The 11,839-nt window shown below is 32.5% G+C and overlaps 1 long non-coding RNA gene across 1 annotated transcript; it reads right to left on the reverse strand.

The window, feature by feature from the left end:
* Positions 1-4,647: 4,647 nt before the first annotated feature.
* LOC127856192 (uncharacterized) lies at positions 4,648-11,325 on the reverse strand. Its single transcript, XR_008037887.1, has 3 exons — positions 11,076-11,325; positions 5,787-5,972; positions 4,648-4,816 (listed from the first exon to the last, which is right to left on the reverse strand). It is a non-coding gene; the product is annotated as an uncharacterized LOC127856192 (long non-coding RNA).
* Between the last annotated feature and the right edge of the window lie 514 nt (positions 11,326-11,839).

The following is an 11,839-nucleotide window of genomic DNA, read 5'->3' on the forward strand; positions in this document are numbered from 1 at the left end:
GCGTAAATCGCGTGTTCAGTGCAGAAAAAAAACGCCCCGATTAGACGTTATTTCATCATCTCTATAAATAGTAACAAATGCCAAAATGTATTTGATACTTAAGGAAATATCGAGAATGTTTGTGTATCGTAAATATTTACCAGCATTTGCTTTAAAACTGGAATATACGGGATTATCGGGTAATTAGTAGCGATATTAACTGTATAATATGAACAAAATAAAACGTGTTTATATACGCATATTCAAACAATAGTTATAATAAGCTGATAATTAACAAAACTACAAATACGTCGTCACCGTCTTGATTATTGATGTGGCTTCAAACTGCTAATTTTCTCAGCTAAAATATAATAGCGGAATCAACATGCAATTAATTTATAAATCCACCATATGCTGGAGCCTTGACCACTTGTATGTGCGAAAACATAATTACGTGACCTTGTTTATGTGTGAAATACATACGCTACGGGCGGGAAACAAACTTAATAATTGGCCAGACACATTAACAATGCTTACATGTATATGCTAATACAATCCACGCACAATAAATTTATTATGATTTAAATTATTATTATAATTGTTCTTTCAATATTTGTTAACTGCATGTAACTAATAATTAAAAAAAAAAAATTTCATGATCGCATCGACTCGGCATCATGTCGCGGACCGCGGCATGCCTCGGCGGACAGATGCGAAGTTTCGCGGCGAAATGCGACTTGCCGCCGCATACTGACGCAGCTTCAACGACTGACGCGGCATCGACTCGTTTCGCCTTGCCGCCGCGGATCGCGAAATACGTTTTGTTCCGCTTTGGCTCTACTGTAGTTGAGGTATAAGTAAGATATGCCAGTTGCTGTAATAAACAGTGTTATAAATAGTTTTTAATCAATAACTAAAAATGCAGAAGTAACAATTTGTATTTATTTTGCATGTTCACATCAAACCTAATACTTGACACAATTTAATTTGGATTAGTAAATGTAAATATTCATGTTTGTCTAAATGCCATAATGATAGCACATAAGATAGTGTTTTGTAGAATAAATACAGTTATATAATCAATTGCTCAAACATAAATTAGTAATTTGTAGAATAAATATTGTTATATTATCATTTATTCATACTAGTGAAAACTAGATTTTTAACAAGCATGTTAATTTTGGAATAAAAAAGTATATTTAAATAATCACCTTCAGTCCTTTTTTATTTGTAGTATCAGTTTATTTTAATCGGCATGTAGGGGAGGTATATATTTGACAAGCACATTTTTTAATAATATTGTAGCTGATCTATATGAGAAAGAGAATACAAAGACAGTGATATTGAATAAGACAGTCTAGTTGTATTTTACATCCAAATTTCACTCAACACTTAAAAAAACTTCATATGAGAAAGAGAATACAAAGACAGTGATATTGAATAAGACAGTCTAGTTGTATTTTACATCCAAATTTCACTCAACACTTAAAAAAACTTCATATGAAAGCGAAAATGAAGTAAGAGTTAATATATTATTGAAGAGTTGTTACTTATAAAGTGTAAAGTGAAAAATAAAAGGATGATTTTAGTCCTCCACTGTTTACACCTTCATAAAAAAACAAAAAACAATACAGCTTCAGAATGTTAATGAAGACAAACAAATAATCCTAAGTTCAGTGCGTCTAATACCTTCAACAATATAATCTATTCAAATGTATTTATAGCTTGTTTAACATTCACAGATTAGAAAGAAAAATCATGTAATGAAGGTTTCTTAGTGGATACATTATTTAGCGATGTGTAACACTGAATGACCGTGTATTCAATTAAAAATAGATTAACAGTCATTTACAATCAGTAAATAGTTAATTTCAGAAATATTTTTCAAACAGTTATGTTTAAATAAAGTATTTTTCGTAATATTTGTTATATCAATCAATATAATGTTATTAAAAATTTATTAACTTGATTTAATTTTTACTAACAACATTTATATTTTTGTTGTCTCATTCCCCCCCCCCCCCCCATTTTTAATGCAGTTATAAGCTCATACAATGTTATTAAGAAATGAATAACCAACAAGAAACAGAATTATGACAACATGAACAGACACGTTGATTTTGGTTATAAGTGTTGTTATAAACAACTAAACAAAAACTACAACTACAGGTATAAAGACCAAAAAGTGTCAAGCATGTAACACAGATCATGATACATAACACCTATAAGAGTCAACAATTCCTGTTAATGGTCTTGACTTGTGACAAAAAAATCTGGAACTTGGCCCATTGTTTAAGTAGTTATTTGCCAGACAAGGTTTTAACTTATTCTTCTTTATCAGAGTGATCTATGATTGAATACTTTGGATCCTATATTTATGCCCCCCTTCGAAGAAGAGGGGGTATATTGCTTTGCTCATGTCGGTCGGTCCGTCCACCAGGTGGTTGTCAGACGATAACTCAAGAACGCTTGGGCCTAGGATCATGTTACTTCATAGGTACATGTACATTGATCATGACTCGCAGATGACCCCTATTGATTTTGAGATCACTAGGTCAAAGGTCACGGTGACCCGAAATAGTAAAATGTTTTTTGGATGATAACTCAAGAACACTTATGCCTAGGATCATGAAACTTAATAGGTAGATTGATCATGACTAGCAGATGACCTCTATTAATTTTCAGGTCACTAGGTCAAAGGTCAAGGTCACGGTGACCCGAAATAGTAAAATGGTTTCCGGATGATAACTCAAGAACGCTTATGCCTAGGATCATGAAACTTGATAGGTACATTGATCATAACTTGCAGATAACCCCTATTGATTTTGAGGTCACTAGATCAAAGGTCAAGGTCACTGTGACCCGAAATAGTAAAATGGTTTCCGGATAATAACTCAAGAACGCTTGGGCCTAGGATCATGAAACTTGATAGGTACATTGATTACGACTGGCAGATGATCCCTATTGTTTTTCAGGTCACTAGGTCAATGGTCAAGGTCACAGTGACCCGAAATAGTAAAATGGTTTCCTGATGATAACTCAAGAAAGCTTATGGCTAGGATCATGAAACTTGATAGGTACATTGATCACGACTGGCAGATGACCCCTCTATTGATTTTCAGGTCACTAGGTCAAAGGTCAAGGTCACAGTGACAAAAACCAGAGCTCCAGATAAGGGTCGTATTTTCGTAATTACGAATTATTTTCAAGTCCGTTACGTATTTATTTTAAAATCTTGTCGTACCATTAAGAATTACAAAATCAAGTTACGAATATTATTTTTACATCGGTTCGTATCGATTTTATTGAGTTCTTTTTGCGTATTAAAGATCTTTGCGGTGCTTATATAGAATGGTTATCGGGTTTGTTTAACAAAGCGCATTATTTCCACAAAAAACGGCGTATACAGTTTATCTGTCAAAGAACAATGGCGGCGCCCCCGAGAGCGTCCTAAAAAACTGCAATGCGCCCAAAAACACGCTTTTAACATATTGTACGCAAAGTGAGCCAAAGTTAAATGTTTAGAAAGACATTATAGAAAAGATATTATACGATGTTGTATGTTTAGTTGCCGACACAGTCGAAAAAGCTAAACAAAAACGCGACACGACGGGTCCAAACTTTAACACAAAAATAACATTGAATGAGTGGAAGGGACAAGTCCCGTGGCTAATCGTTGAAAAGATTGAATGGGAGACCCGGTTTAATTGTGAAATATGTAAAAATGCATCTAAGGCATGCAATCTAAGCACAGTTTGGGCATATGAAGGTTTTTGAAAAATAAAATTGTATTATACTGAAAAGACACTGTTGAGCTCGTATAAATAACGTTTCTAGTTTGTTATTTTGATTTTTTTGCATGAAAATAACCATTATTATTAATTTTTAGGGCATTTAGAAAAAATAAGAATTATTTTCCAAAAGTTAGTAGTAAAGTTAAGAATAAAATTTATAAGAGTTAAGAATTATTTTTGAAAATCTGGTAGTAATTTAAGAATTTCACAAAACCTTATCTGGAGCTCTGAAAAACATATTTACAAAATGGCTGTCAGTACAACTGAGAGCCCATATGGGGGGCATGCATGTTTTACAAACAGCCCTTGTTTTATAACAAAACAATTAACAAAATTCACAATACCTTACACACTTAAAACTCAAATACATATTCTCATGGCATTTCAGGGCACTTGTATGCTATGTTCGTCAGTATTTTATCAATGGTATTTCTGCCCTATGTTTATAAGCAGTTCACTTATCAAAATCACATTTTATCACCATGATGATGACAGCACAGTCGACCATAATGTCACACATTTTGTCACGCCTTCATATTACACAAATAAATTCAAGCATCATTTCAAATACTAAAGTCATCTACTGACTGAAAAAACAGCCAGGGTCACACATGCACTTTCATACTCAATGGTATACATCCTATAAAACCATGCTGCCAAATTCACACAACATGTTCCTACCCATAGTCAGTTATCATTGATTTCAGCTTTGTCAATTTTGTAATTCATAATAATGGTATGTTGAAGTTAGTTAAAACAACATAGTTACATACACCATGTACCAATTTGTATGAGTAAATCTTCATATTGTTTCCGGGTTGCTTGCCCTTGACCTATTGGATATTGCAGCTCCTCATTAGCCGCGGGTGGATATATAAGGGGCGATTGTAGGGGCAATCAGCTTTGGATAAGCTGAATCAAAAAGGAACTTTGATCGAAGGGTTTTTTCCTTGATGATCTCTGTGTACTCAGTGCATGTACGTGTATCCCTTCTTTTCATTGACTGGCACCACCGTCCAATTGTTGGCTGCCTTCAATTTACTCTGAAATAACATATAAGCATATTTGTAATTTTGAAATGTACACTAAAACTTATCATAAAAACTATGTATGAAATTTGTTTGCTATTTTAAACATTATTTTATTCATATCATGCCAATCAGGTAACATACCAATACTTTTCTGGGCTACTTGATTCACCAGTATTAACTTATTAACCTACCAATACTTTTCTGGGCTACTTGATTCACCAGTATTAACTTATTAACCTACCAATACTTTTCTGGGCTACTTAATTCACCAGTATTAACTTATGAACCTACCAATACTTTTCTGGGCTACTTAATTCACCAGTATTAACTTATGAACCTACCAATACTTTTCTGGGCTACTTGATTCACCAGTATTAACTTATGAACCTACCAATACTTTTCTGGGCTACTTGATTCACCAGAATTAACTTATTAACCTACCAATACTTTTCTGGGCTACTTAATTCACCAGTATTAACTTATGAATCTACCAATACTTTTCTGGGCTACTTGATTCACCAGTATTAACTTATGAATCTACCAATACTTTTCTGAGCTACTTGATTCACCAGTATTAACTTATTAACCTACCAATACTTTTCTGGGCTACTTAATTCACCAGTATTAACTTATGAACCTACCAATACTTTTCTTTGCTTCTTGATTCACCAGTATGAGCTTATTATATGATGAAGTTATCATACTTGAGTCACTAACTGACAATTACTGTACAACTAGAGATTGGAGGAGAATGGCATTGAAATAATTTCATGACCAATCACCATGCAAGTTATCTAAACGGTTCAGAAAACAAACCAGCTATCGGATATCCTCTAGTTTTCATAACATAAAAAGTTTCTGGTAAAAAAAATGATAAAGCAATTATATTACCAAGGAACTTTAGAAAGCACATAGAATCTTATTTAATATAAATATATTATTTTATCAATTAAAATATGCTAAGACAGGGTTGTTTGCATACTCTTAGTAAGATGTTATCTCTCCAATTCCTGACACATGACCAGGTGTGGTACTTCCTTGTGACACAAATGACAGGCCAGGACCTGGCGGGGGCTGATGACCGTGCATAGGTGAAGAGTTTGTTGTTCTAACATTATGCTGAACAGTCAAACTTGCAATAGTTTGGCCGGCACGTCTTCCTAAATACCTTAAAAAGAAGGTTTGTTTTAGAATATAACATTGATCTCATATCAACTTAAAGAAACAACAAAATTGATGTTAAAATTAGGGAATAAACTGTATAATCATATAATCATATCATGATAATTGATTACATAATATAACATATACATTTGCATACCAGTATATTTTATAATATAATATATACCGTATAAATTAATCATTCATAATTCATCATTTATCATTAATTTCATGCTTCATTTGACTCGTGTTGGAGTGTTCCTTATAAGTTATAACGAATTCATTAAATTGATACGAACATCTTGGCATAGGGGCATAAAGGCTTATTTTAAAACGCGCAATGAACAAATTATGTTATCAGTGCGTATCTGGTTTCGTTGCAGAGTAAAATATCCATACAATAAAACTAAATACCTATCCCAACTTTTGCTAAAATTCCTTTTACTCCAGTCATTCTAGCCTTAAAATGGCCAAAGGTAGAAAAAATTGCAAAAGAATTGATTTGCTTGTTTTTAAGTGTTTAAATATATGGGGAATCTCATGAAAAGGTTTAAAATTATTTATCTTTGGCGGAAAGTGCTCAAATTTGTAACGAAACAACATGCCTTGAACTTCAGCTGAAACCAGTGGAAATTTACCAAAAAATGCATATATGAAATGCATCTGGTCATAATGCATTAGTTTTCATTGTTTTTGAAGCATATTCGACATACAAATATGCCAAGATGCTGGTGATGATCTTTAAGTCGACTTCTCTTTTTATTTTGACTATATTTATCGTATGTCTAGGGTCAATTTACCCCATCCTCTTCTTTTCAACAGTGTCCATTAATTGTTTTCTCAAAATCATTCACCTAAGATCATTTATTGCAACCAGAAACATTTATGCAGCCCAGGGATATCTCATTTAAGTAAAAAAAAGCCACTATATCTAACTAAAATTCCTTTTCATATATTCACTTCACCCATTTTATATCAAATACATATTAAAATAACTGTACACAAATTCGCGAAAACCATATTTTTGCCAAGCCTATATTTTCGATTTGTTCAATATGAAATTAAAAAGCATATACTGATTTGATGTCATTTAAGATAATCATTATCTGTATATAAGAATAACATGTTAGAGTAAAAGGATATGTAGGGTCGCGAAAACATATGATATAGTATTGTAGTAATTGGTTTGAATACATTGTAACAATTTTAATTAAGCGAGCAATTTTTTCTCTCTTAAGAAAATTTAAATTTCGGCTCCAGTTCTATCAATCACAAGACAACTTGAAAAATATTTACAGTGATTTTTTTGCTAAAAATTACCGCCGATTTTTGAAAAAATCTATGGGTTTTTTTCCCAAAAAGCTGACCAAAATTTCCCAATAAAAGACCATTTTCCTAAAACAAAAAAAGCCTCTTATGACTTATGATTTCTTAACTCCAGATCTCAACTTTTTATTTAAACATCCTACAAAATATATAACTTTAATTTAGTTCTTTTTGTTGATAAATAAGTCCCAAATTTGCCACTTTTATCAATTAAAACAATCCCAATTTAACCAGACTCCTTTTCCCAAAATGGCTAGAAAAAAACCTGAACGTGCACTTTAAAGCAATTTTAATTCTGTTACTTATAATCATATTTATAATACTTAATTTTATGGTTTATCGCACTATTTTCTCAATTTCATGGTTTATCGCATAATTTTTTCATTTGTGTCGAAAAACCATGTGTATAGTTTAATCATTTATTAAAAGAATGATTAAAGTATATTTTTGTATTTCAAAGTTTTTCACATATACAGATCTATTTTGATACGTATTATAGAAAATAAACATCCACAATCAAATAAACGCATTGGAAAATCTGGCATTGTCTAATTTGAAACAATAAATATATATGCGCACACTAAACGTACTGCATTCTAAAGACTAAATATAATTATTTAAATCTATACTCTGTACTTATATACATATTGCATCAATTATAACGTGTCAATGCCATTTGTTACGGAAACATGCCAATAAATGATGTGTATAATTATTGAAAAACCTGAATGCTTTCAAATATTTTCATAAATGCATTGAATCCTTTTACATTTTTTTAATCTTTATACAGGTCGTACATATAATACGTTCAGGTCTCAGACACAATTTCGTCATGATCATTGACGTCGGAGGAATTTGAACAGTTTCATCGACAGTTCCCACAGCCTTGTGAACAATCAAGTCCTTGTTTCCTGCACGTATATCGTTGTGAGTCACAACTTTGTTGGCAATTACAGCTTATTACTTTGAGTAGAGGTTCAGGAGCAGACAGAAGATGTTTCCTTACTGGAATTAATTTGTTGTTGGATATATCCCAGCCCCAATCTACTGCATCCAGTGTGTTGTTCCCTCGCCATATCTGTGTCTGTAGGTATGTGCGCAGTGATTGAAAGCGAAAGGCAGCCGTTTTGCTTGACAAGTTGTGCAAACCTTCTTGGTAAACTTCCGGAATCTCAGGATATCGAGCCCTTCTCAAGTATCACCGTTGTTGAGAAGAATTATTGCCTCTTTTCTACGAGTTGTTATCTTGTTAACGTCTGGTTCTTCTTCATTAAATTTCTCAATGACCTGTCTGAACTTGGGACTGGTTCTGAAAGCTTCAGTACGGCTTCTTTGCTGATACCATATATCATAGAAGTCGCATCACAACCTGTGTATGCATGCATGAACGGAAGCATGTTGCATAACTCTGGTCCAAGGACATTCTTCTTGATATCACCTACTTTCTTTGTCTGATTTGCTCGCCTTATATCTGATTTATACGATTTAGCGTAGGCGTGAAAAAGCAGTCACACTATATATCAAACGTCTCATCCGATCTTAAACTTTTTGTCCGATTTAGCGTTGAAAAAGCAGTCACACTTAATATCAAACGTCTCATCCGATCTTAAACTTCTGCTTTTCGCCCGTCATCCATCATACATTGCCCTGCAACAAAAATGCTGAAATAATTGATTGCATAAATATATTTTAAATATAATTTCAATACATACAAATGTAACAGAAGTAGAATAATGTTAAATAAGTATTTGTGTTGCCTCCAAGTATTTTGAATCAGTGTTGGTTTCATTTTCTGCGTCCTTTTTTTTGATTTTGGAAGATATGTTTATTATATAATAGCATACTTCAGTATAATAAAGTACGTCCTGGGTGGTACGAGTTGCAAAATGTTGATAACCAATTGTGAACAGACGCAATCCAAATTTCACTGACTAGCAGTATAATTATTTTTTTAAATTATCATTTTTCTTATTACAATACATGACATATTCCTAAAATGGACTATTCAGTTAATATAACATACCATGCTGAATGATAAAGATGACCAAAGCTACTTGAACTTTTGGTCGTGTCACATACTTTATACACTACTGCGTCTGCACAAAAGGCAGCACAGAATATCAAACAAAGGAAAGGGGATTTTTAAACTTGAAACTATATATATTTGCTTCAAAATTAAAATCTGTACATCAAAGTAATAATTGTATACAGGAGTTATAGACAATCAACGAGTTGTGCGCTCTTACTATTTTCTGAAAAATGTGTTATGTTATTGGACTATGTGTATGCCTTATTGTGATAAATGTTTAAAGTTCAAATCATAGGGGTACATAATGTATTTACAAATTGCAGTGCGTCATATAATTTAATTTTAGCACTATATGACATACCTTTATGCTACATATTTGACCTCTGGTAACACCCTTATATATCGGACTCAATGTTTTCGCAGTATATGAAATGCTTTAAAGGGACTTGTGCCAATCGTCAGATTAACATCCCTACACATTCAGAGAAAGTGTAAATAAAAGTGTTGTTTTTTTTTCAATAAATTAATTTGAACATTCAATTCGTTTTAAGGATGTTAACATAAATTTTAATAGTTTAATAAAAACATTCTATGCATGTGAATGCACCATTACCTTTGCTTAAAAAATTCCCAATGACCAGCCCCCACTGCCTTCTTTCAACTTCCCTCGTCGATGTATAAACCTAGAAAAGAAGTTGTTTATTACTTTATATTAGCCTCATTATAGTTCATTCATTATATATCAAAAACTTGTTGCCTTTGTACTGCATTATTCTCTATAGAATGTTTGCAACAATTTCAAAAGCTTACCGATTGCATTCTAAAGATATGTGAGGGTAAACATACCATAGTAATGATATTTGCAGGTAACAAGCCACATTAAACAAGAGTAACTGATTTCTTCCGCAATCTGTATTTCATTGATCAACGTGACCTGAAATGGAGTTAATATAGAAAATATTTAATACTTAGCAACTTCATGTTCATAATAAACGTGTTAAAATAAAAAATAGAATGAAATGCGACAAAATAAGAAATAATATTTTTCACAAATTTTGCGAATTTTGACAAAAACAGGCTTCCGTACTTTTAGCAATTGTGCAGAATTCGGTTTACAGGTTGTCCAAAAATGTATTTACAATGATTTCGGTAAATGTCAACTGTCCATTTGTCTTTTATATGTAAATAAAAGTCTACAAAGAAGTATAAACAACTCAATAAGTCAATATATAACTTGTTGCATGTTGCCATGTGTTTGAAGAGGGCTCCTTCTTATAATCTTGTTTCAACTAGATTTCTGCTAAAACATCGGCACTATTAAGTATTGCTCAATATTGAAAAATATCAATTCACATCACTTAAAATACAAAACTTCTACTTACCGTCTTTATAACCTTAAATCACAGTTGATACCACATCGATCAGCAGAACTGTCAAACTGACTTTACCAGCCATGTTGTACTGTTGCACGTCACTTTATGACGTCATATTTATTGGAAAACCATGTATGGTGTACTTTATTTGACATCAGAAAAATTCGCATTTTTCGCCATTTTTAGCGTTTAATTTTAACACTTTCCCCATTGAGTTGAGACTTGAAAATAACACTTTGTATTAATTAGACATAGGAGAATACGACCCACACGGAATCAATTCTTTTGCAATTTTTTCTAGGTTAAAAATAGACCGACTGGAGTATTTGTAAACAGGCAACACTTGCCAAAAACTAAACGTAGCTTCTAAAATATGACTTACAATTCGTGTGTTTAAGCCATTACCCTGTCTTCGTCTCTTCCAACGATACTCCTATGGTTCTGCAAACACTCAGTCTTGTCGCCAAGATTGAATAAATTCGAGCGATGTCGCTGGCTCCGGCTTTTGTTTCTCTTTTTTTATATTTTCGATCACAGAAATGAGATGCATTGTTTGTAAACCAAAAGCGGATAAGCGCAGCGCGCATGCGCAGGCTGCATTCTGGTATACTAGTTGGGATCCCATTCACAATTTCTGACTAAAAATAACTCATTTCGCGTTTGAGACGCTTTCTAATTTTCAGGTTTTCAAATCGTCAAAAGTTGCATTTTATGGAAATTTGAGAGCACGGAAACAATTTGGTATTTATTTTTTTTTTTAAATTTGCAAATCCGAAACAATTTTTTTCAATTTTGTCAATTTATCAAAGTGTGAACAAGCCCCTTTAATATGGGTTCAACAGTTTATATTTACTTTTAACATGCGTTCAGCATTTAAAATTTTTTTTAAATATGTTTTAACTAAACAAGACTAGTACCATGTATTGCGTGTATTATTATTTAACGTCAGATACAAAATTAATGTTCGACCTAGAAATTAATAGCTTTTTAATCATTTATCATTTTATATCATAAACACCTTGATCCCAGCAATAAAACAAAGTTATTTTACTATTATATTCTGCAGCCAGTAGGTCCTGTAAAAAAAAGAAGGAGGTCCTGTATTTTTTCCCATTTTACATTACCTACTTTCCTGATAAAATTTGC

The sequence above is a fragment of the Dreissena polymorpha genome, chromosome 13 (assembly GCF_020536995.1).
Source record: "Dreissena polymorpha isolate Duluth1 chromosome 13, UMN_Dpol_1.0, whole genome shotgun sequence".
Classification (NCBI taxonomy): Eukaryota; Metazoa; Mollusca; class Bivalvia; order Myida; family Dreissenidae; genus Dreissena; species Dreissena polymorpha.